The sequence below is a fragment of the Dermacentor variabilis genome, chromosome 4, assembly GCF_050947875.1.
Source record: "Dermacentor variabilis isolate Ectoservices chromosome 4, ASM5094787v1, whole genome shotgun sequence".
NCBI lineage: Eukaryota > Metazoa > Arthropoda > Arachnida > Ixodida > Ixodidae > Dermacentor > Dermacentor variabilis.
The window spans coordinates 205,420,345-205,443,696 of record NC_134571.1 but is presented as its reverse complement, the minus strand read 5'-3'; the positions used below and the strand labels follow the sequence as shown (position 1 = coordinate 205,443,696).

The following is a 23,352-nucleotide window of genomic DNA, read 5'->3' as shown; positions in this document are numbered from 1 at the left end:
ACTGATTTTAAAATTGAGCCCGTGTCCGCTGATCAAGTTCGTTCAACTGAAATATTCGCTTTGCAGAAATTTGTTTCACTGAAAGATTTTTGCATTGAATGCATGGGGAAACTGCCGGGGATTTTGTAGAAGTTCGTTATTCTGAAATATTCGTTAAACCGACGTTCGTGCAACTGAGAGTTTACTATTGCTAATTACTGTTACAATAAGGCACAAAGGCTGTAAATGCGTATGTACATTATTTTTATATTTAACATAGACGTATTTATCAGTCGCACATGGTGAACCATGGGGCCCCAAAAATTATTTGAATTTCCATTTCATTGTTGAAACTACATAAAATCTCTATATGATACAGGTACAAAAGGCAGTGAGTGCCTGACAGCGGTTCCTCATCCCGCCCAGTTGCAGCGATATAGCGCATATAAAGAATGAGCATATGCTACAACTTTACTAATAAAACAGGGTTTGGGTACGGGCTACTTGGCACTCCATTGTACTCCAGGGACTACAACGCGTACGTAGACAAAATGAGCGCTTGTCGTCGTCGTTCTTTCGGTCCTTTAGGCTATGTGCGCGCAGTAGTCAAATTTACTAATTAAACAAATAACTGTACTGGTGTTTAAGTCTTCAGCACAAACTTATTGCTAGTTAATGTAACAGTATTGTTGATGTTGTACACAACGGAGTACAATCAACATGAATTACTTGTAATATTGACAAGAAAAAAAAAGGCCGCAGATGAGTGCGACCTTGGACAATTACATACCAATTTACAGCGAAGCTGTTTCTTTCGAACAGTTGCGATAAAAGTTTGTTTCCTGTAATTATGTAGCATACGTTAAAAAATTGTCCGTGTATATAACTGTTCCGTTTGACACCTTACCCGCGTGTAATGCTATGGAGCACTTCTTGTCGGAATGCTTCATAAGCCAGTAATTCATCAACGCACATGTTACCTCGCCATTACATTTACCATAATGTCCTCCCTCCCACCTTCCCTTCCTCCTTCTCACTCCATTCAATTTTCGCTAGATTTGACATCCGTTGAGTTCACAGTTCTCCCAGGACAGGGGGATAAATTCTGCTTTGTTCGTAAAGCACATTCATAAAGCTGCGGATAGCTTGCATGCGTAATTTACTGCACATGTCATAAATGTAATTCCCTGTCTTTGAAGTTTACCTATTGCCCATACCGGCCCCTTTATTTTCGCCAAAGTGTCTTGTTTAGTTCATTGAGGGCATCGCTGAAACCAACTAGGAACGCATAAAAATAGAGGGGAAATAATGACTGCTCAGTGCTCATTTGTAACACTTCTAACTAGACCAGAAACGAAAAAGTTTTGTCGTGCATTGCACTTAGCATGCCCCCCCCCTTCCCCTTTCCACGAAATATAAACCTGTTGCAACCAACAGCTATGTCGGGATACTGACCAGCATAGCTGATTTCGGCCATGTCACATGCTCAATACTTGAATAAGAAATATTTTACATAGGTTGTGTTTGATCCAACCGCATTTAACTTACCACTGAGTTTTCAGAGCGTACCACCAATTTTCGCTAAATTTTGTCTTGGTGGCGTTTATATGTTCCTGCCAGGGCAGTGGGCTCTATTCCGCCCCGCTCGTTAGACGCTCTCTAGATTGCTTCCATGCGTAATTTACTCCGAAAGCCCCAATGACCCATCTATTTTGAACTTACGGACCTATGCATCCCACATTAACTTGTCCTTACAATCACCAAACATAACGAAACTTCCTCCTTTAGTTCAGTGAGGACACCAGGCCAAACTAAGATATCAAGCATCAAGACGTAAACAGAAAAATGAGGGTTCAATAATTATTCATAACCCTTCTAAATAAGCCGGAAATGTTAAATACACGCGACACATTACGCTTATTATGCTGCCTTTCCTTCAAGGTATAAGATATCTGAAACGCAGAGTTCTCTTGAGACATTGGGAAACCTCGCTAATAGTAGCAGCGTGATACTTTCGCACACTTGCTTACAACTTTTTTAACTCTGTAGTTGATCAACACACACTTACTATGGCACAGAAAGTTGGCGTATTCCCCTTATGTTCGCAGAATTTGACCTAAGTTGTAATTATGCCAGTGCGGACGCTTAAGTATTACACCACTCATAAAACACAGTAATAACGCTATAGACCATTTCCATACGCATTCTACTGGAAAATGTGCATTTAACCCATTTGGAACATTGCCTACACATTGACCCCATACCATGCTCTTAATTTTCTCTAGATATAAATAAGATACCTTGTTTAGCCTGCCGAAGACACCGGAGAAACAAGCTACGAATCTCGTACGATACACGAAAACAAATGAGAAAACGAAGGTTTAGTAATTCTCTGCAACACTCGCATTTAAAGCAGGAAGGTGAAGGATTCTCAACGCACTGCGTTTAAAATTCTCGCTACTTTCACGGAATTTGAAGCCCGTATCTCCCGCAGTCATTTTAGGAGTACGAGAAACATTTTGGCTAGCGGCAGTATGACACCCTGCAACACCTCATTGAGTAACTTTCTACAACGGCCGTGATGAACCTACACTGAATAAACGTACATCGGTCGTCACTCAGAGCACTGCTTCGTCCGTGGAATCAATGAACACGGTGTCTTGCATAGTTCACCTAGAATACCGGGAAAAAAAATCTGAATGCCGCGTATAATGCATAAATACTGTGAGAAAGGGAGCATTCGGCAACTGTTTTCAGAGCACATAAGCAACCTGCACAGTGCAAATTTTCGGTACACGTCGCTAAAAAGTGGCCTTCATTTCTTCAGAATATGAAAAATCTGCTGTTTTTGCTTCTGCCGGGAAGGAAGTAATAGTGCAGCTTAGGAATGGTTGTTTAATTTTTTTCATTTCATTAACGATTATTCATTCATCATTTAAGTCTTTAATCGATCAATCGCTTTCGATGTAGGGTGCTTGATCGATTAATCTCCTTAATCTACTTTTGTAGGACCCTATTTCAGTCTTTGAGAAGTGGTAGGAAGTGTGAAACACATGTGTATATAACTTTTTAAAGACTAGATGTAGTTGGTACCAGTTTCTTTTGAAAAAATAAACAATGCACTTTATAAAATGGCACTTAGTGCACACTTAAATGAGATACACGGCACTACAGTGAATCCCTGTACAGTACAGTTAAACAAGAAGCAAGGAAAATGGAAAAATTGAGAGGTCAAGTCCAATTGAAGCATGCAAGAAAATGTAATATTCACAGGGGAAAAGAAAATTGCTGGTTTACGACTTCTAACCACATGCTCTTTTCTACAGAGCGAAGGAATGTCAATTGGCTGGGATGTCGGGGTGAAGCCGACACCTTTTTTTTAATGGCCTCACAGCCAGCATGCGAGAATAGGTGATCGGACGCTACAGATTTGCGGGAGTCGACGTGAAAGCCATCGCTTTGTCAAATACAGGCTCCAAACCGGCGCGCATGCTGCGCCACGTCTTTGGTGAACTGGGAGTGGCACACAACGACTCGGTTCGCCATAGAGTGCCTTTAACTGCGAGCGCATTTGAAGCCTTCGGGCGGCGTGAGCGGTGTGGGTCAGGAGAGGGCGGCAGCGCTCGGAGAAACGGCACTGCTGCAGCCCCCCCACAGCCACTGCGCTGTGGGTGGGGCGTTACAGTACGATTTGACAATTTTCATGCCGCTGATGTCTAACTCTCGAAAACAACTAATCGAATAGGTCTAATCCATTAAATCGTACAAATGAAAGGTGGACATCGGTGAAAATTGATCGTGTTGCGCGATACATTTAATCGATTAATCATTCATCAATATTACCAACCCTAGCGCGGCTCTTACTCAAAAACAGCCTGAAAATGAAACCGACAATATCAGAAATGACGCATGCTTATAAAATTCATTTAAGTCAGTGTTCTATAGAGTTCTATTGTTATTGAAATGGCCCTGCACGTACCACCAAGGTCATTTCCACAAATGTCTCCACGATAAGTTGTGACAACACAGTGAAATTCTACGGTTAAACATGTAAGACGTTTGCTTAGATTTTTGATTGTGATAATATACTGAGACTGCAACGCTATGTAGATTATGTCAGGACGGATATTGAATAGTTCCAGCATTCGATAATGCAACGATTTTATGCCGAAAGGCACGACAATCGTTGAGCGCGGCTAATAATTGTAATTATGGGGTTTTACGTGCGAGCGCGGCTAAATATTATATTTATCCAGACCTCTCCCCTCGCCCGCAGGTTAAATGTAGCAAGCCGATTCTGTTTTCAAATATGGTTATCATGGCCCAACCAAACAAACAATAAACTGTCCATGATGCATGTAGTGCAAGGGGGCGTTTGTTAGGGAGTTACCTAGCGTCATGCCCTCTCCACAACGCCAGCGCGTATGGCGAATCCCGCACGTCGACAGCTAAAGCGCGTCCTGAAGCGGGACAAAAGAAAATCCTCGCTGCACAAGCAGAGGATACGTAGTAAAGAAAAGCATTACTAACATGACCACCGTATTAAGAAAGAAAATTTAGCTTCAGGTGTAATTTTGTTTCACTTTCCAGCGTGCAGCCGAAAATGCCGGCTTTCAAAAGGGGGGGGGGGGGGACATGGCATATTTTGCTTCCCCCTGCACATTTGACAGCAAGGGGCAAGTGCGCCCCCCAACCTTGGTCGCCCGGTAAATACGCCCATGCAGAGACGGAACTCTGAACCCCAGGAAAGGCGTTTCTGCCGCATTTATTTCAACATGTTTGCAGACTGAACTCGCTATGACAGCTTTAGGCAAAATTATTTAACTTGCCTAAATTACGCATCACAACGTTCTGTTATGAAGCTGACCTGCCGAGTCGTATTGCTCGCGCAGAGTGTTCCGGTCAGCCTTGCCACGCAAGCGTGCGTCTAAATGTCGTACAAAAATCCCTCACGTGACCTGATACTAGGTGCCTAGGTGCCTAGGGACCGGATCATTTAGGGATTTTTGAGAAGCCGCGATGCTGGCGCCGAGCGACGCCGTGGCATGTTCGCCCTCGGCGTGATCGTTCTCTGGATCGCGCGTTGTTCAACATTGCTCATGTGATTGTGCGTGCTTTGCTTCTGTGCTGGTTGTAGGTTCTACGTTACTTGGCGGAAAGCCGTGAGTAGTGGCGGTGCGGCAGTGCGGCGTTGGCCTCGGTGAGCTCTCGCAGTACAGGATCTGCGTTGTGTCACCCGTGCTTTCTTGAGAAGCCGGCGGTGGTGACAATTGATATATCGAAGTGGCTTAGCGCCTCCGCAGCGAAGTTCTACGAACCGCGATATGGCCTCGCCGTGTACGACTTTGCTTAACGCGCATCGAGGGATGTGCTGCTCGCTACAAGTCATGTAAATGCGACTGCGTCGACCGCCCACTGTTCAGCGCTAAATGTGTTTTCGGTGTGCTCTGCTTGAAACGAGTGGTGCAGCGGGTGTGGTGGAGGAGCAGAGTGGCTTAGGGGCTCCGTTTGCGCGTTCAGAGACATGTGCTCCCGTCTTGGTCTCATTAGCGGCTTTCGCGGGATTGTGGTGTGCTAGCTCCTTGCCGAGTATGGAGTTTACAACGCTAACACACAGCATGTTCACGTTTTTCCGCGCTATATGATAATTGCATGAAGACCGAGTTGAAAACGAGGCATATGTCTGTGTTCGCTGCGTTTGCGTTGTAAATGACTTTCTATTGTGGAATTGCTGGCAGTCTTATTATGCAAGGAGTACGAACGTAAAAATATAAACATATTTCTGTGTGCCTGAAGTTTTCAATTACTCATAATACCCTTTACGGTTGATAAGTGGGCTACAGAGCCCGTGTGAATCAGCTACCTTTTGTTGCGGCGCTCTTCCGTGTGGTAGACTGATGCATGGTGCGCGTTTATTTCTGTACTGTTGTAAAAACCATTTGTTTATTCATTCAATACAAAAGTACTGCTTCTTCGCCGCAGTACATTTCAGTTACGCGGTGAAGCATACTAAAAGTGGGAGGGGGCCGCTATTAGCCAGCTTAATATGTCCACTTAGGCGACCTGAGAGGCGATGGGTGCGCGAGTGTATAATTAAAGAACTCTTATTATGTCCATTGACAGTGGCCCCTTTTAACTTTTAGTATGCTTCAACGCAGTACACTGCCTAGGCTTCACCGCGAAATATTGGTGTATTGCGAGAAAGATAACCCTAAAAAGCCTAATTATGCAGTGTTTCTTTTGTAGCTTGCTACACCACAATACAGGGGTGTAAGTAAGAGTCGTCTAGAAAAAGCATACTAAGAGTGGAAACAGCACATAGGTTTACACTGTGTTCATTATTTTCTATTGTGACATAATTTGCAAGTGCGTCTGTGCTCGTGGTAAGCTTCATTTACAAATATTTCTACATTACAAATTCATATTACAGGGAAGCTTACTAAAGCACATTTGCCATTATGGTACGCGTTATTCACCTTCAATGCAGGAGCACAATGCGAATTCTTGCCCCTGCTTTTGGCTGGACTGCACATGCTCATTGAGAATTGATAATAATAATAATATTTGGGGTTTTACGTGCCAAAACCACTTTCTGATTATGAGGCACGCCGTAGTGGAGGACTGCGGAAATTTTGACCACCTGGGGTTCTTTAACGTGCACCTAAACCTAAGCACACGGGTGTTTTCGCATTTCGCCCCCATCGAAATGCGGCCGCCGTGGCCGGGATTCGATCCCGCGACCTCGTGCTCAGCAGCCCAACACCATAGCCACTGAGCAACCACGGCGGGTATTGAGAATTGAGTCATTGTTCATAAGTGACTGGTACTTTGCTCTAAACTGGATAGCTCAAGTTGATATGGAAGTACAATTTTTATTAAGGCGACAAGATGTTGCCAAGATGGTTGCAGCACAGCTTTTTTTTTCTTCCAGGCACCTTTTCTACTTGAAGCTTCCATTGCAGTGTTTCGAGCCTCTTTGAACCAGCACATAGCGTGTATAAAAATTGGACACTGATTGGGAACATCACATAAGTTCATGCCTATCTATAGTAAAAAGATGTAGCACGACCAGACAAAATAAAAGAAGGGGGCGGCCTGCAGCAATACTAAGTGTTAAATGGTGCTTTATCCTTTCCCTTGAGTTTTCTGTTCTTATGGATCCTTCACAGTAACCATGCGAGTGCCGAACTTGAGTTGTTGGTTTCAGGTCTCATGGTTGTTACTAACAGAACAGTGTGATAAACGAACAAGGGCTTGGAGGCATCCATTCACCTTGCTTGCCTCATGGTGTTGCTTCATAAGTACCGTGAGCATCCAGGCCAACTTGGAAGGGAGGTTTGTTGCAATCGCTTTTGAACTGTATTACCACCATACTACCTGCATACTACCTGGTGTTGCTGGCTTCCATGACATGGGCAGCTTACGTGGACGGCGCGTGTGACACCTTGCCGCATCACCGCTCGTGGATACACCTCCTGTCTGCTGGCGCTGCAGTCAGCGGCTATATATTGGCGTCATCGGGCTGCGCAGGGCATATTGGCAGCAGCAGTGGCCACGGAACCTACGCTCTAGAAACCGCTACTGTACTTTTACAGAACTACTCTGCGCACGGAGGGATCTACGCTACGACACGTGCTGGTTTCACGCCTGTTCCATCGGCGCAACTGAGCTGCTGCATACTACCTGGTGTTGCTGGCTTCCATGACATGGGCAGCTTACGTGGACGGCGCGTGTGACACCTTGCCGCATCACCGCTCGTGGATACACCTCCTGTCTGCTGGCGCTGCAGTCAGCGGCTATATATTGGCGTCATCGGGCTGCGCAGGGCATATTGGCAGCAGCAGTGGCCACGGAACCTACGCTCTAGAAACCGCTACTGTACTTTTACAGGTTTGTGCTTCACCTTGCACGCTCTATTTTGATTTCCTCTTGTTGCTACTGCTGCTGCCAAAGCTTGTTCTTATGTCTGATGTCACGAAGTGCTCCAACTGCGAAGAGCAGTTGGATAAGACCAGTGATACCGTATCCTGTAGTGTGTGCGAGGGTGTATACCATACTGGCAACTGTGCAGGCGTTTCTGAGGCGACATTGAAATCGAAGGGCGAGGTATACCGAAACAACTGGAAGTGTCAACAATGTAGAGCAGGAAAATCCCGCACAGAAAAACTTGAAAAAACGGAAGTGCCTAACCTACAGGCTGTGTGGTCTATGCTTACAAACATGAATGCAAAACTTGATGAGTTATTGCCACTAAAAGAGACAGTAGACGGTATTGAAGCGTCAGTTCAGTTCATGTCTGATAAGATGACTCAGTTGTTATCCCGTACGGAGCAGAATGAACGTGACATCAAAGATTTGAGGATAAGAATCGTAAAACTTGAGGCAGAAGACCGAAAGCTGGAAAGTCTTACGCTTCAACTCGATGACCTCGAATGGTGAAATAGACGACAGAATCTTGAATTTCATGGCATTGCGCAAACAAACAACGAAAACCTGTTAGCTAAAATGAATGAACTAGCCGCCAAAAATGAGCTGCCACCATTATCCGAGAACGATGTGTGCACTGTTCATCGACTGCCGTCAAGGAAGGATAGGATTCCTGGTATCATCTGCCGATTCACGAATCAAATGATCAGGGATCTGTGGTGGTCCAAAAGGCGTCTACACAGCAGTACCAATGAAGAAATACGGATCTTTGAAAACTTGACAAAGCGAAACCGGGAACTTTTGAAGGACGTGAAGGAATGGGCGAAGAGTGCAGGTTATAAGTATGTCTGGCACAACAATGGCAAAATTCTTATCAGAAAGACTGACGGCGCGACCGCAACTGTTGTATCTAAGGCAAGTGAGCTTGCTAGGCTTGTTTGAGCCATTTTGCTTTTTATTTCATACCCTTTAGCTAACAATGGTTTCCGTCTCTGATACATATGTTATCCCTAGTGACTTTACGAGTCACCTTGGCACAACCTTTCTTAAGTCTCTCAAATGCCTCCATCTCAATGCCCAGTCAATTAGAAACAAAATACCTAGTTTAACTAACCTGCTACAACAATTAGACGTGACATTCAATGTCATTATGCTAACAGAAACCTGGGCTACGGATGATTCAGAAGTTCCTAGGTTTCCTAACTATCAAACATTCTTCTTAAATCGTGATACAGGTCGTGGTGGTGGCGTCTGTTTGTTAATTAATAGTGAACATGAACCTGAGCTCTTACCACAGTTTACTCGGAGCACAGCAGATTATGACGTTCTATCAATACTTGCAGAAAACTTTCTTTTCGTTGTCTGTTATCGTCCTCCTCAGGGTTGCAATCCTATTTTTTTCGACTTTCTTGAATCGTTGTTTTCTTTTGTCTCCAACAAAAACCTTACACTGGTCTGTGGTGGAGATATGAACATAAATATGTGTGCTCATGACAGTTCGAAGAAAAGTTTTGACTTATTACTAAAGGCTAGCGGGCTTTCTAACATGATTCAGCTACCAACGCGCATAACAGCTAGATCATCGTCCCTTATAGATCTGTTCATAACAAATGTTGGAAATAAGTTATCTAAATGTGGTGTAATTATCTCAGACATCAGTGATCATCTGCAGATATTCTTGTGTTTGAAAGGAAAGCTCAAAAATAGAGACAAACAATCATTCTCTTATCAAGCGATCACGGAGGAAAGCCTTCTCGCTTTTAGACAGCGTGCATCTGAAGCTCATTGGGATACTGTTCTTTCGGAACGTGACGCAAACCTGGCTTATCAGGACTTCCTTGCTATTCTGAAATCAATTTACGCTGCTTGCTTTCCCATAAAGACATTTAAGCGAAATAAAAAAACCCGCAAACCATGGCTCACACCTGATCTTCTGCTTAAGATAGGAAAAAAGAATAAACTCTACCATAAGTTTATTAGAACGAAGGAAATGAGCGACTTGCATATCTTTAAAACCTATCGTAACCGCCTGAACAAGATACTTAAGAAAGTTAGGAATGAATATTTCATAAATGATTTCGAATCAACTAAATGGCGTAGTGATCTTGTTTGGAAAAAACTAAACAGCCTCATAACTAATGATACAAATCCTAGAGCAATTACATCACTGAAAATAAATGGGACACATGTGTCCGACCAAAATCTAGCGGACGAGTTTAATAAATATTTCCTTGGTCTTTCTTGTGACAGAGACGTAAATAACGACTTAAATGACGTCCCACTGTTAGACAAAACGATATATCTTAAACCTGTGACTGAAGTTGAAGTAATGACAATTTTCACAGAGCTCAAAAATACTACCTCACGTGATATAGATGGACTACAAATACGGCCCATAAAATCAATTCTGGATATTATTTTGCCCTACATTTCTCACATTATTAATCTCTGTATTGCAAATGCTGTATTTCCTCATGGAATGCAAGTTGCGCGCTGTTCTGTACTTTTCAAGAAGGGAGATAGGAACCAGTTAGGCAATTACCGCCCAATATCCATACTTCCAATATTCTCAAAGGTATTAGAAAAAGCTCTTCACAAACAGTTTACAGAATTTGAATCCAAACATCATATACTCACCAAATCACAATATCGGTTTAGAAAGCACCTTTCAACAGAATTCGCACTCTTAGAACAGAAGGAATACATACTAAAACAATTTGAACATAACAGTATAGTCTTGGGTATTTTCATTGATTTTACAAAAGCGTTTGACCTTATAAATCATGTATTAATTCTCCGGAAGCTTGAACGATACGGTTATCGCGGGCACGCAGCATCCATAGTCAAATCGTATCTGGAATATCGCCGACAAGCTGTAAGTGTAAATGGCTTCATCTCACAAACTCTCCCTGTCCGCTGCGGTGTTCCGCAAGGAAGTATACTCGGTCCATTTCTCTTCAATCTTTATATCAATGACATCGTCAACGTATTTCCCCTCGCAAAATTTATCATATACGCAGATGATACAAGCATATTCTTATCCGGCGAAAATGCCAATGATCTAATAGATTCAGCAAACTGCATGCTCAAACACCTAGACAAATGGACACAAAAAAATGCATTGCAAATTAATGTGAGCAAAACAAAAGCAGTTGTTTTTCGGGCCAAGAATAAACAAATTACTCTGACAAAAGAAATATACTTTAAATCTTGTCCGCTAGAAATAGTACCCCAGTTTAAAACTCTAGGCGTTGTGTTTAACCAGCAGATGTCCTGGGACGATCATGTGGCCCACATTACTTCTAAATTATCACAAATAATTGGTCTGCTCTATCGCAACCGTGAAATCTTACCCTCTTGTGTTATGATGTTAGTTTATTACTCTTTATTTATTTCTCGCCTTAACTATTGTAGCCTTATCTGGGGAACTACAACACAGGCAAACCTGAACAAATTACTTGTATTACAAAAAAAGCAATGCGGATTGTTAAGAGATTACCGAGGTTGCATCATACAAGAGAAATATTTTTACAACACAAAATAGTTCCAGTAACAAAAATCTACGACTATCGCCTCAGCCGAAGACTTAAACAAGAACATTTAAACAAAACATCTTTTATTCAAGCTCTTTCAGGCCTGAGAAGGCGTGAACAAAGCTACAACACAAGAAATAAGGATATGTGGGAAATTAAAACATTTCGAACAACATATGGGCTACAAACGTTAGAACACCGGCTTCCACAACTTCTTAATGACCTATTGAGACAGGATATAACACTTCAATATGCCACATTTCAGACACTCTTGGCTTACTTTCTTTCCTAAACCTTTTCTTGTTATTTCTTTATGCAACTAAAGCCAAATCGTTTTACAGAAGTATGGTGTTACTCGGTGTTATTTCTGTTTTTTCTGTTAAAGTGCCTTTGCCATGTCATTGCATTGTGTAAACCATTAAAAGCCTTCTTGTAATATGTTTATATATTGCTCTGTAGTGTAATGTGACCGCCGTGGGCAGTGCTTCTTTTTGTGTATTTTCTTTTTTTTGACTTTGTATGCTACTGCCAAATAAGGGGGGCCGTTGCTCTCTCAAGCTGTTGAAAGACAGCTTTTACTTCGGTCCCCCTGCATCATCATGTATGACGTGATGGTCGAAAATAAACTTACTTACTTACTTACTAAACCAACAGTGCTCTCAATGACAGCTTTTGGACAGTAGAATGCTTGCACCCAAAAAAGTCGTAAGAAGGAAGCATTCAGGATGTGCAAAGGGGGCTTTTGAAGCTGGCAGCATTGCTGAAGGGGCTTTGGCCATCTGCCCTCTTTATGGATACACAAAGATGATTTCCTCTTGGAGAGGGATTGTTTCAGAGGTCGTTACATAGCAACAGTACTGGGTGTTTAGTAGCAGAGAAGCTTGTCTTTGCCTACTGTGAATAATCTATTCCTTCTCCAGTGACCCTGTCAAGTGCATACATTTTGGACACAATGTGTCCTCCATGCATGCATGCATGTTTAGCTTGTGAAGAAGTCTATTAACCTTAGCCACAAGCTGGTCCTTGCTGATGTCACCCAAGAAGGTATTGGGGAGTATGGCGATGCACACTTACAAAACCCTGTTGATACTAGTGAAACGAAATTAATGGACCTGCTATTTTTTGTCCACTCCATTCTCATTACTTACAATCAGCAGCTTTGTCCGAACAGAAGGCATATGTAGTTGGTCGTGCATAGCCTGCACACTAAGACTTGGCGTGTTATGAGCTTAGCATAGTATTTATATGTAAAAACCTTCTGATTTGTTGATGACTTCCTTCTCTTGTTTCACACTTTGCCTGATGAAGCCAGCAACAGGGTCAACCAGATGTTCAACAGCCTTCCCACTAGCTTTCCCAGTCTCCTTTACCAGGGTGCTGCTCATAGATATCTGTTTTCTTGACCTTGCGCTGCACTTCAACCATGGCCACAACTGGTAAACCTATATCACGCGGTCAAAAAAGTGCTATACATCATGTTGCTCCAAACTCGTGACATGTTCTACAAGGCCTTGAGGAACACCCTCATTTATTTACGCCCTCGTCATACTGTATGAAGCTTCACATGATAAGTGCGACAATTAACATCTGCTGGTTTTGCAGCGTTATTCCTGTCCAGCTTGCTGAAGGCTATCCTGAGTGTTTCAAGAGCAAAAGACCGCTGATGGACAAGAAGTGCATAAAACGGGGTCGCTATAACCACATATGTCACAAAATGAAGAAGGCCACTGAGTATACAGGCGGTTTACTTCATATCCAAGAAGCTTGGTTCTCCCTTCGCAAGTGATTAAACTCAACTTGCCCCGAATACATGACCTGTGACAAACTATGTGCCAGATGTCGTTGCCCCTGCAAAGCTGAAGATGTGTATGAGATCTTGACACCCCACATCGGCTTCTACACTGGGCAAACAGGCTACTATAAAAACGACTGTCTTTACTAATATGCGAATATGCTAATATGCAGGTGCAAGCCACTCTTCCACCAGGTGTGTGTTGTTCACAGAAACTGGAGCTGTACAAATGCATATAAAAACAATGATGTTTGAAAGTAGTAGAGTTGAACTATATTCTGCACAAGCAGTGCTCCCTGCAGCGCTGGTACCTTACAGCCACTATTCATGCCTGCACCACCATGCAAAGGCACTATTCTTGAATTATTAACTTCTATTATATTTATGGTGACCATATATTGCAAGTACATATCATCCACATTGTGTGCAATATAGTTAAATGTCAATTATGACAGCCATTCCTAATCTGAAATGCAACAAATTGCAATTCAAGGAGGCAAAAGACAGCCAGTGCATAGGATAAGTGACAGACTTCCTTATATCGAGAAAAAAATGTCCCATTTGTCATGCCACCAACAAGTCTTAGTGGGTATCAATCTTTCAAACTTGGGTGACAGAGGCAAAACTTAGCAAAATGCTACAATCGCACTGTAAAATGGCCTTGGACACAAAAAACCGACATCATATTGTACAGAATGAATGAATGAATGAATGAAACCACGTTTATTTCACATTAAAATGCGTCGAAGACGCTGCGGTGGAAAGAGGAGGGGTATTATTGGAAAAGGGGAAGGGTAAGGCTGGCTCCGTTTTATTAATGAACGTCCTGGAGGCAGCTAAGTGGGGGCGGCATGACGCTTGTGGGTGTCGCGGAGCCGATCACCGACGGGTGGTGCTGCAGGGTCCAGAAGGAACAGCAGCAGTGCTTGCCAGAGCTCGATGGCATGGTCCGGAGACGTGGTATCCCGGCAAGCCCAAGTCCGGAGAGAAGAAGGCCAGGGTCCCCGCTGTATGGTGGCCAGGGCACGAAGCCTTGGTGGGATGTAGAGGGGGCACTCCCAACAAAGGTGGTTTAGATCAGCACGACATGTGCACATGGAACAGAACCCACTTACGGGTGGTGGTGTGCCACCCTTGTGGAAACGGTTCAACAAGTGAGGAGTAAGGAGGGTGCTTGTCTGGATTCTCCGAAGCAAGACTGACTCTCGCCGTGTGAATACCTCCGGTGGAAGTGACGGTATAGAGAGTGGATTGCCCACTGCTGCGAGGTAGGCGGCACGTCGTTGTTTGGTCGCATGCTTGTCTGCCATTGGGTCTGCTACCTCAGGTGTGGTAGCTAGGAGAGGATAAGGATTATCGGAGGCTCTGGCTAGCGCGGTAGAGAGATGAGCGCGGGCCAGTCTATGAGCCTTCTCGTTTCCGGAGATACCGCAGTGCACAGGGACCCAGTGAATGGTAACATCGCGACCGCATTCGCGGAGCAGGCGTGCCTTGTGCCGGATCTTCTGCAGTACGAGATCTGTGTAAATAATATTAGCACATGCCCGATGGGCAGCCTGGGAATCTGTGTACACATGATGGTGAACAAGGTCAGTTTGAGACGAAGTTGCGACGGCCCACTCCAAATAATCTAGGATGGCCATTAGCTCAGCGCGGGTGCTGGACATTGCTTCTGCTGATATATGATGGCGGTGGTTCTGATTTTCATTTGTCTGGTCGTACCACGCAGTCGCATAACAGGTGTTACTAACGTCGTCTGCAGGCAGTGCAACGTCCGTGTATACGATATGTTCAGTCAAGGAGAGTGAACTCGTAGCCTTAGCATGCCTCTTGGCATATGCAAGGCGCCGCATTCGCTGAGTAGAGTCCATATTGAGAGGAAGTGGCCTGCCATCGGTAAGAGCCGTGATTTCCCACGGCGGCGTGTTGTTGGGAAAAATCGGCATTTTGTGGACGTCATACCTACAGAGCATGAGTGTGTGTCGCCCGGCTTTTGTGGCGCGAAGTCTGCTCTGATGTGTATAGATGTGCATGTCTACGAGCTCGGACAGGTTGTTGAGTTTGCTACAACTTTTAAGCGCTTCGAGGCTTGTGTACCTGGGAGTCCAGTTACAATGCGTTTGGCTTCGTTAAGTAACCGGTCGAGCGCGTGCATCTGTGTGCGGTTGACTGGATGATACGGCAGCCCGTACATGATACGGGAGACAAGAAAAGCTTGAGCGAACTGCCGCATTTTACGTTCGTTTACTCCACGGGTGCGGGTAGAGATTCTGCATAAAGCGTGCAGGATTTGTTTGCTGGTCTTCGTAACGCATTGGAACCAAGTGTTCACTGTGCAGTTCTCGTCTAGGTGCATACCGAGTATTCGGATAGCAGATTTCCGTGTGATGGGTTGGTCACCGATGTACAGTTTAAAAGACTGCTTTTCTTCCTGCTTTCCAAAGGTAGACCTGTCACCATGAATGACGACAAACTCTGTTTTGTCTGGGGCAATGTGTAAACCCGTTTCCGTGGCATCGGCGTGAATAATGTCGAGAGCTCGTTGTAAGACGTCCTCCTGCTCCCCTATGCACCCTTAATGCGTCCACACGGTGACGTCATCGGCGTACACCGCGTGTTTCAGGCCCGATATGTCGGCAAGGCGCTTAGGTAGCTGATGCATAGCTATATTAAACAGCGTCGGTGAAATAACCGAGCCCTGGGGGACGCCTACGTGGTTGGTTCATATGGCACTGGCGTCGTGACAAACTTCGACTTGGTAGCTTCGCTCTTCAAGGAAACCCGCTATGAAGATGTACATCTTCCCTCTGATGCCAAGGGCACGTGCTTTGATCATGATAGTGTTATGTGGGACGGAATCAAATGCCTTGTGTATATGCCACTGCGACAACGGCTCCTGGGTGCACCGAATTAGAGTCGAGGACATCCTGTTTTAGGCGGGCTAGCACATCCTGTGTTGATAGCCCACGGCGAAACCCGTACAGTGTAGGAGCCAAAAGGTCTCGATCTTCAAGGTACCACATCAAGCGTGTGTTGACCATGCTCTCCATTACTTTACAGACACACGAGGTCAAATAGATCGGACGGAGGTTGGATAAGGTATGTGGTGGTTTACCAGGCTTCGGAATGGGCTTGACCACCGAAAACTTCCAAGTGGAGGGCAGTATCCCGGTATCCAAGACTCGATTAAGTTCTTCGAGAAGAGCGTGCTTGTGCTCAAGGGGCAGATTGCGTAGATGAGCCACGCCCACCGCGTCGACCCCTGGAGCACTACGTACGTTAGCACGCTGCAAGGCGTGCTCCAGCTCGATCAAGGTGAAGGGGCTGTTAAAGGGACCCTGAAACGTTTTTGACGATTTTCGACAAACGTACTGAGTCGTTAGAGTAGGTCCTTCTGATCATTAATTGACACATCTAAGTGCCCCGCGTAAAGCGTGTAATTTATTATAAGGTTTTAAAAAAGCACATCGCTGCCGATCGCAGCACACTGCTCGGCGGAATTTTAAGCCGCCCCTACCCATATGACCGAAATCACCCATACGACGTCAGTGGGGCGAGCTATCCGATTGGCTGACAAGGGCGCGTGATCGATAATTTTTCCAACTTTATGGTAAACAAATGATCTTCGTAATAGTTGGAATGTTAGTTTATTTGTTTTTATGAAAAGAAAGTAACATAAAGAGAATGCACAAGAACAATTTTACAGTACACTTCAGCTCTTCCGGCACACAGCAAGTGTCGTCTGCTTGTGTTACAACGTACTCCATATTGACGAGAGCTCCGCGGTCAGAGTCGGTCTCAGTCTTTTCGCGGGCGCTATGATTCGACTTTGTTGCCTTGTGGACTGCAAACGTAGCGACTGGCAATGTGTCAAGCTGCGACATCGTGTCCCTCTGCAAGGCAGCGTACGAGCGAACTGGCTGCTGCGCATCGGGCTGCCGCTATCCGATCGGCGTCGGGATTTGCGCGTTTGTGGCCGTCACTTTACACCGGAAGATTAATAACGGAATAGCGTTTCGCGAGTACGGTATTAGGGCAAACGCAAGCGCAAGGGGACACAGTCTGGCCTCTTGACTGTGCCGTAACCGGATGAGCCATGAGATGAGCAGAAGGGCAAATGTGAATGGTCTGCACGGTGCAGCCACCTGGTGGCACAGAGCTCAACCATACACAGTAGCAGCAACAAAGTGTATTCTTCTTTGCTGCTGGTGTGTATTTTTCGCAGGAGTGTAATCATCAACACGTTGTTCTTATAAATGTTTAAAATGTTTTGCACCTGGTTAGAGCAACATTAGCGCTTTGTTTGGACGGTTAAGCGCTGCGCCAACAAGTGTATGGACCGTGCAGACCGATGAGGCCGCTCACGTACGTCTACGCTAAAGTTCCTTCATCAGCTTGAGTTTATGCCTCCAGTCATTTGGCGAAATGACCAGCTTGCCTGTGGTTACCGGAATACAAGACACTTTCGGTGCTACGACAGAATGCTCGCAACGAACGCTGCTTTGATAGCTCTCACTTGGGGCCGACGGCCAAGCCGCTAGCGGAGCGGTGTCGCGCGGGGGGGGGGGGGGGGGGGGGCTCCAAAACAACCGGAAGTGGACGATGTGACGTCGCATCGTGACGCAAAACCAGTGAAGGCGGAGCTTAGCCCCGCTCGCTCGGCGAACGAGTTGAGGAGGAAAAGCATGGCTAGGGAGGAAGGTAACTTCTAATCACTTGCAGCTCCATTAATACGTAACGCTTCACTTGAATTGTGGTGCGAATGTTCTACTTAAGCTGTACCCTACGCGTCCACAAAATTTGTCCGAACCGTTTCAGGGGCCCTTAAGTGGTTCACTATCTTCAGAATGTACATCCTTCTGGTATGTCGTGTCTGTGGGGCGAGACGTCTGCGGGAAAAACAGTTCAGCGGCCTGTTCGGCAAGTTCCTGAGCGCTGATGCCTTCGCGGAGGGCCACACGAGCCGCGCCGTTGTTGGTCTTACGCTGGCCGAGAAGGGAGCGCAGGATGGCCCAAACTTTGGACTTATGAGTCTGTCCATTGATGGATTCGCAAATTCCCATCCAGCGGTCTGACGCGAGCATAGTCGTATATTCTTCGATCAAACGCTGTATTTTGCGCAACCGTGCTTTTTGGTGAGCAGTGCGACCAGACCGCCTGTACTGAGCGAGTATCCGGTGCCTTCTATTCCATAAGGTGAGCAGATGTCTATCAGGCTCTGGGTGGACAGAGGGAACCCGTAAGTGTTTGGTGGCTCTTCGCTTCGCTACGCACAGCTGTGATACCAGATGGTCAATGTTCTTGGCAGGAGACTGCTGCGGCAGTAACTCGCGGTATTTGTCCCAGTGTGTTATGTGGCTTAGCAGTGTAGTGGCGTGTGACTTCATTTTCGGATTGGCGTGGCTTGTGCGAAAGCGTATGAGGATCGGAATGTGGTCGCTCCCCATGAAATCGTCCAGCACCTCCCATCGAAAAAGCTGCGGACGAGTACTCCCGGTAAGATCTGGTGAGGTGTCTGCTTGGTGAACTGTCTGTCCCAGCCTCGTGTGTGCTTGAGGCATGTTGAGGAGTGTCAGCCCGTACTCCGAGGTATCTTGCATGATGCGCCGACCGTGCGGGCTGCATTTGTTCTATCCCCAGGCGACGTGCTGAGCGTTAAAGAACCCGCACAACAATATGGTGTCTTGCGGATAAATCTTCTTAAAGTGGGAATTGATGAGATGAACGAGTGCCCTAGTTGCCTTATTCCTTGTGTTCTCGGGAACCACGTAGACGCAAAAGATTAGCATTGTACGCTGTGTTGAGACTGCTAACCGGCACGCGACAACGCTAAGAGTAGCGCTGCACCACGGTTGCGTGTCTAATTGCACGTGTGTAGTTCCCCATCGCACGTACAATGCTGTCTTGGTGGGTTCAGCGACTTTTACAGGCGGGGCGTAGCCGTCATAGCCGATTATGCTCAGCACAGGGCCGTTGACTTCTTGAAGGGCAATGACCAAGGCACTGGTGTTATCTCGCTTGCTGGAGAACCGGGTGATCATGTCAGCCCTCTTGTTAGGAAGAGAACGACAATTCCATTGCAGGACAGTTGCCCACGGTGATGAATTTGAAGAGCTAGACATGGTGAGGCTGTGTTGCTTCAGCAGCAATGAAGCTTGGTGGTACCCAAGGCGTACGCATTGCTGGTGCTCCTGCGAGTGTTGGAAAGGTTGTGCCAAAAGGAAGAGTGCCGGAAAGCATGATGATGGTGTGGACACATATTTCTATGGCCCTGTTAATAAGCTGTTGGACGCTTTGATGGATGGACTTCTCTATTTGCGCCATACGATTTTCAAGACGCCGCTCGAGATCGTGAAGTGTCGTTGGGGGAGGAAGATATGGATTATCGCTGGGAGGTGTAAGCACCGTTGAATGAGCTGGGTCCCTGCGAGTATGCTGCGCTACTCCATCTGAGGGTGGTTGCAGCGCAGAGGAAGAGAGTGTTGAGGTTGAGGGAAGCGCTGTATTATTGCTGGAACTGATTGTTAGGTGCGCGTTCGCTTGTGTAACTACATCCGCGAAGGTGCCTTTTCCGCTGGCTTCTGACTGTGCAGCTGGGGATACCGGTGGCCCGGTGTAGAAATTCTGGCGCGTTGCCTTTAGCCTGGGTCTAGATGATTTTTGTTCAGTTACGCTCTCGGCAGAGCGGTGCTGACGCCCCTCTGTCTGCCATTTCCTAAGTGGCCTTTGGGCAGCCGGCTTGCGTTTTTGTTCAATTTTCTTGTTGACTTGTCGTCTTTTTGGACAGTTTGTGGCTGTGGCCAAGTGAGAACCACCACAGCTATGGCACTTCGGTTCTGCCTTCGGGCACTGTGTTCCCGCTTCGTGTTGCCGCAGACCGCACGTAGAGCATCTCGCTGCCAGAGTGTTGGGGCACTGCTCCTTGTGGTGCCCGATCTTGTGACATATGTCATAAACTGCCACTCGTGCACGGTACGGAAAGACACGGATAGTAAATGACCGCAGGCCGACCTTGTAGGGTAGGCTGTTACCTTCAAATGTGACCATGGCAGTACCTTTGTCACCAAGTGGGCGTGCTTGCAGGATTTTGCACGTGCGGCAATGCAAGGAGTTCATTAGTTCCTCAGAAGTCATGTCTTCAGCATTTGTAATAATGCCTCTGATTTGATTAAGACCAATGGCTTCGTATGCTTGAAAGGGCACATCCTGTCCGCGGATTGGCAGGGACGCTATTGCGAGAAGTGCGTTGCGCACCTCGGGTGCGGAAGCGTCGACAGCGAGCTGATTGCTCTGACTTAAGTGGCGAACCGAGAACTCCGGTATTTGGTCTTCCTTATAGAGGCCGAGATGAGCCGAAATGTGGCGCTTTATGACCTTGTCTAAACGTATGAACTGCTCATCCATAATGCGGCACGGCTGCTTAGGCCGAAGGATGACGGTGTGTTGATGTTTACGCGGGGCACCTGAGCTCGGCTTCGCCGCGTCCGTCGTGCGGTTCTGCTTTGTCCGTCGAGAATGAACAAGTACCCAGTTGTCCTCTTCGTCCTGGCGACTAACGGGAGCAGGAGGCATGCGACGTGCGCCTCCCGCACAGGGGTAATCCCTGGGTATACTCGTGTACTGTCGTTCGGGCGTCAGCATGAGCGAGCCTCGTGCACGTTTTTCTCCATTCCGTGCGGTGGAAATGACGCGAGCTTGGTAAAAAGTATTCGCAGACTTGCCTTCAATGCCATGCTGTTCCTCTAGGTCCATGAGTGGGGCGAAGGGGTTGGTGTCCGGCAGCAGCAGCACCCTTGAAGGTATAACAGCGGCGGCCGAGTTCTTCGTTAAAGTCAGGGGCGCAAACTAGGCAGCCTGGTTGTCCGGAACATGTGGGTCCATGTCATCGGGCAGTGGTACATCGTTAGGGAGCACGGGCTGCTCCGGCGAGGCCATCAAAGCACGAAACTTGGACGAGCAGCGATAGCCGCCGGCAGCAGGCCATGCGGCGGTATCGCTGGCGGGTTCAGATAGCAGCGAGCCAGACAGCTGTTACTGCGAGCGGGTGGTGTCGCCGCGATCCTCTGGTTGCGAAGCGTCGATTGATGTAATCCAGCCAAGCGTGCATTCTGATTAACGGGTCAAAACCGATGTTGAAAGCGGGAGCCGATCTTATTACATGTTCTTCGATGCTTCTTCTTCCTCTTCCCCCGTACAGAATGAAAGGGCAAGACTCCATCTAAGAACAGTCTATGCCACCATGTACTTGACATGGTGTAAAAAATGCTAACAGGCCCTACCCATAAAGAAAAAGCAACAAACACGGAAAACACGTTAAAATGCAATGTGCAGAGTGTGAAAGAAAGAAAAAACAACCTAAAAAAGGTTTCGCTAAGTCTTTTAATGATTAAAATTGTCACACTGTCTCATCACTTAATGAACCTGCACAGCTGAAAAGGAAGAAAAGAAAGCCCAATAGCAGGGCCGCAGAAGATGTCGCCAAATAAGTATACTTTGCTTGCCAAGGATACCTGTGGTTTAGTTGTGGTCTGACTTTGCACAATAATTGTGTATAAGCTTTTCTTATTTAGAATGGTTTAGCGGATAGGGAAAAAATGACCATAAGAGCACCAGGTGTATGCATAGTCTACGCACAAAAAGCCACTGCTTTCTAACTTTAATTTTTTTCTCTACTAGTATTCATGAGTATTTAAGTGCCTTAATAGCACTGCTAACATCCTACTGCAAAACACAATATTGGGCAAGTTGTGGCATAAAGAAAATTGCAGTTTCACTCATAATGTGAAACAATGATGCAGTGGCTGGTGAAATATGTGCAGGAAGCTTACTTCATGCAGTGTTTGTTGAAGTGAACACTTGCCAATGCAAGTCGGTAATCTCCTTTCAAAAAGTAAAATAAGTAAGAGTCCTATTTATTTGTGGGAGTTGTGCCTTCCGGTGTTGAAGTGGAAAGACTCGGCTTTTCTTCCTTCTCTTTCATATCGGGACTCGGCCACTGGTCTACACCAAAACAACCCTTTAGCTTCTTACTGCTGAATTCGTTTTGGTTTTCTCAAATCTATATTTGGGCTACCCATTGCTAGGTCTCGCGCTTTGCTTGAGGAAAACAAGACACCAACATCTCCATCCAGTAAATCTGAGAAGCCAAGCACTAGAAGAAGATTAATGAAGCAGGTGCACCCAATCATTGCCATCACATGTAAGAAGAAAATTTAACATAGGACTGCCTTCACAAGTGGGAACGTGATGTGTAAGAACTTTAAGGTGTGGACGCCAGCTCTATATACAGTACGCAAACACTGAGCAGGTGTTAGCCAATCATGGCACCTGTTGGCTAGATCACGCTCTCCGGGATGAGTATTCACCACGACTGTACCTTCAGCAGAGTGGCTGAAATGTAGAATTGTGGATGGCCAATCTTTTGATCGTATGTTTGAATCCTCGCAGCCCGAGAACATTATGTGCAATATTCTAGCAAGAAATTTGGGAATTCCAGTGACAACACCAGTAGACATCAGAACAACCAAGGGAGTTAGCCCATAGCAGCTATTGCTGTAAAAAAACAATTGGCATAAGCACAAGAATTGAGACGGGCACACCACATGCCTTTGTTCTGGTAATGGTCGACTACTTTGGTGCTACAGTTAATGATTTCGAATTAGTTCAAGGAGCAAGAATTTAGCCCAGAAAAAATATACCCTTACCAGCTGTATCTAGTTGTCATTTTGCCTATGCAGCTTTATATAACCCTGTCCACACTTACCTAAAGCACATGAGTGGCATCCTGAAAAAGAATGAGCTTTTGATATTGGTTTGGAGAAAATTCATCTGTTTCAGCCTAACAGTATATACACATAATGCACATAGCTGCATTCGGTGTACCTTATCACCAACTGTTAAGTCGCCTCCTTACCTCATCAGCAAACCATTCCTGCAACCAAGTGTGCTGGTCCGGGTTTCACCTGCATTTCCACCTGTGCAGATCGCAAAAGTCTTTGGCTGTCTGCAGTACTTTCGTATTTCAAACGTTTGGTTGCATAAGAGGCTTTGGCGACACTGGAAACCCATGTACCTGGACAGGCTTCACGAAAGGCCACCAGTACCTCCTCGTTGCAGACTGTG

The 23,352-nt window shown here is 45.9% G+C and overlaps 1 pseudogene; it reads right to left on the bottom strand.

Annotated features, from left to right (window-relative positions):
* Nucleotides 1–14,066: 14,066 nt before the first annotated feature.
* On the bottom strand, nucleotides 14,067–16,066 carry LOC142578507 (uncharacterized; annotated as a pseudogene).
* Nucleotides 16,067–23,352: the final 7,286 nt, after the last annotated feature.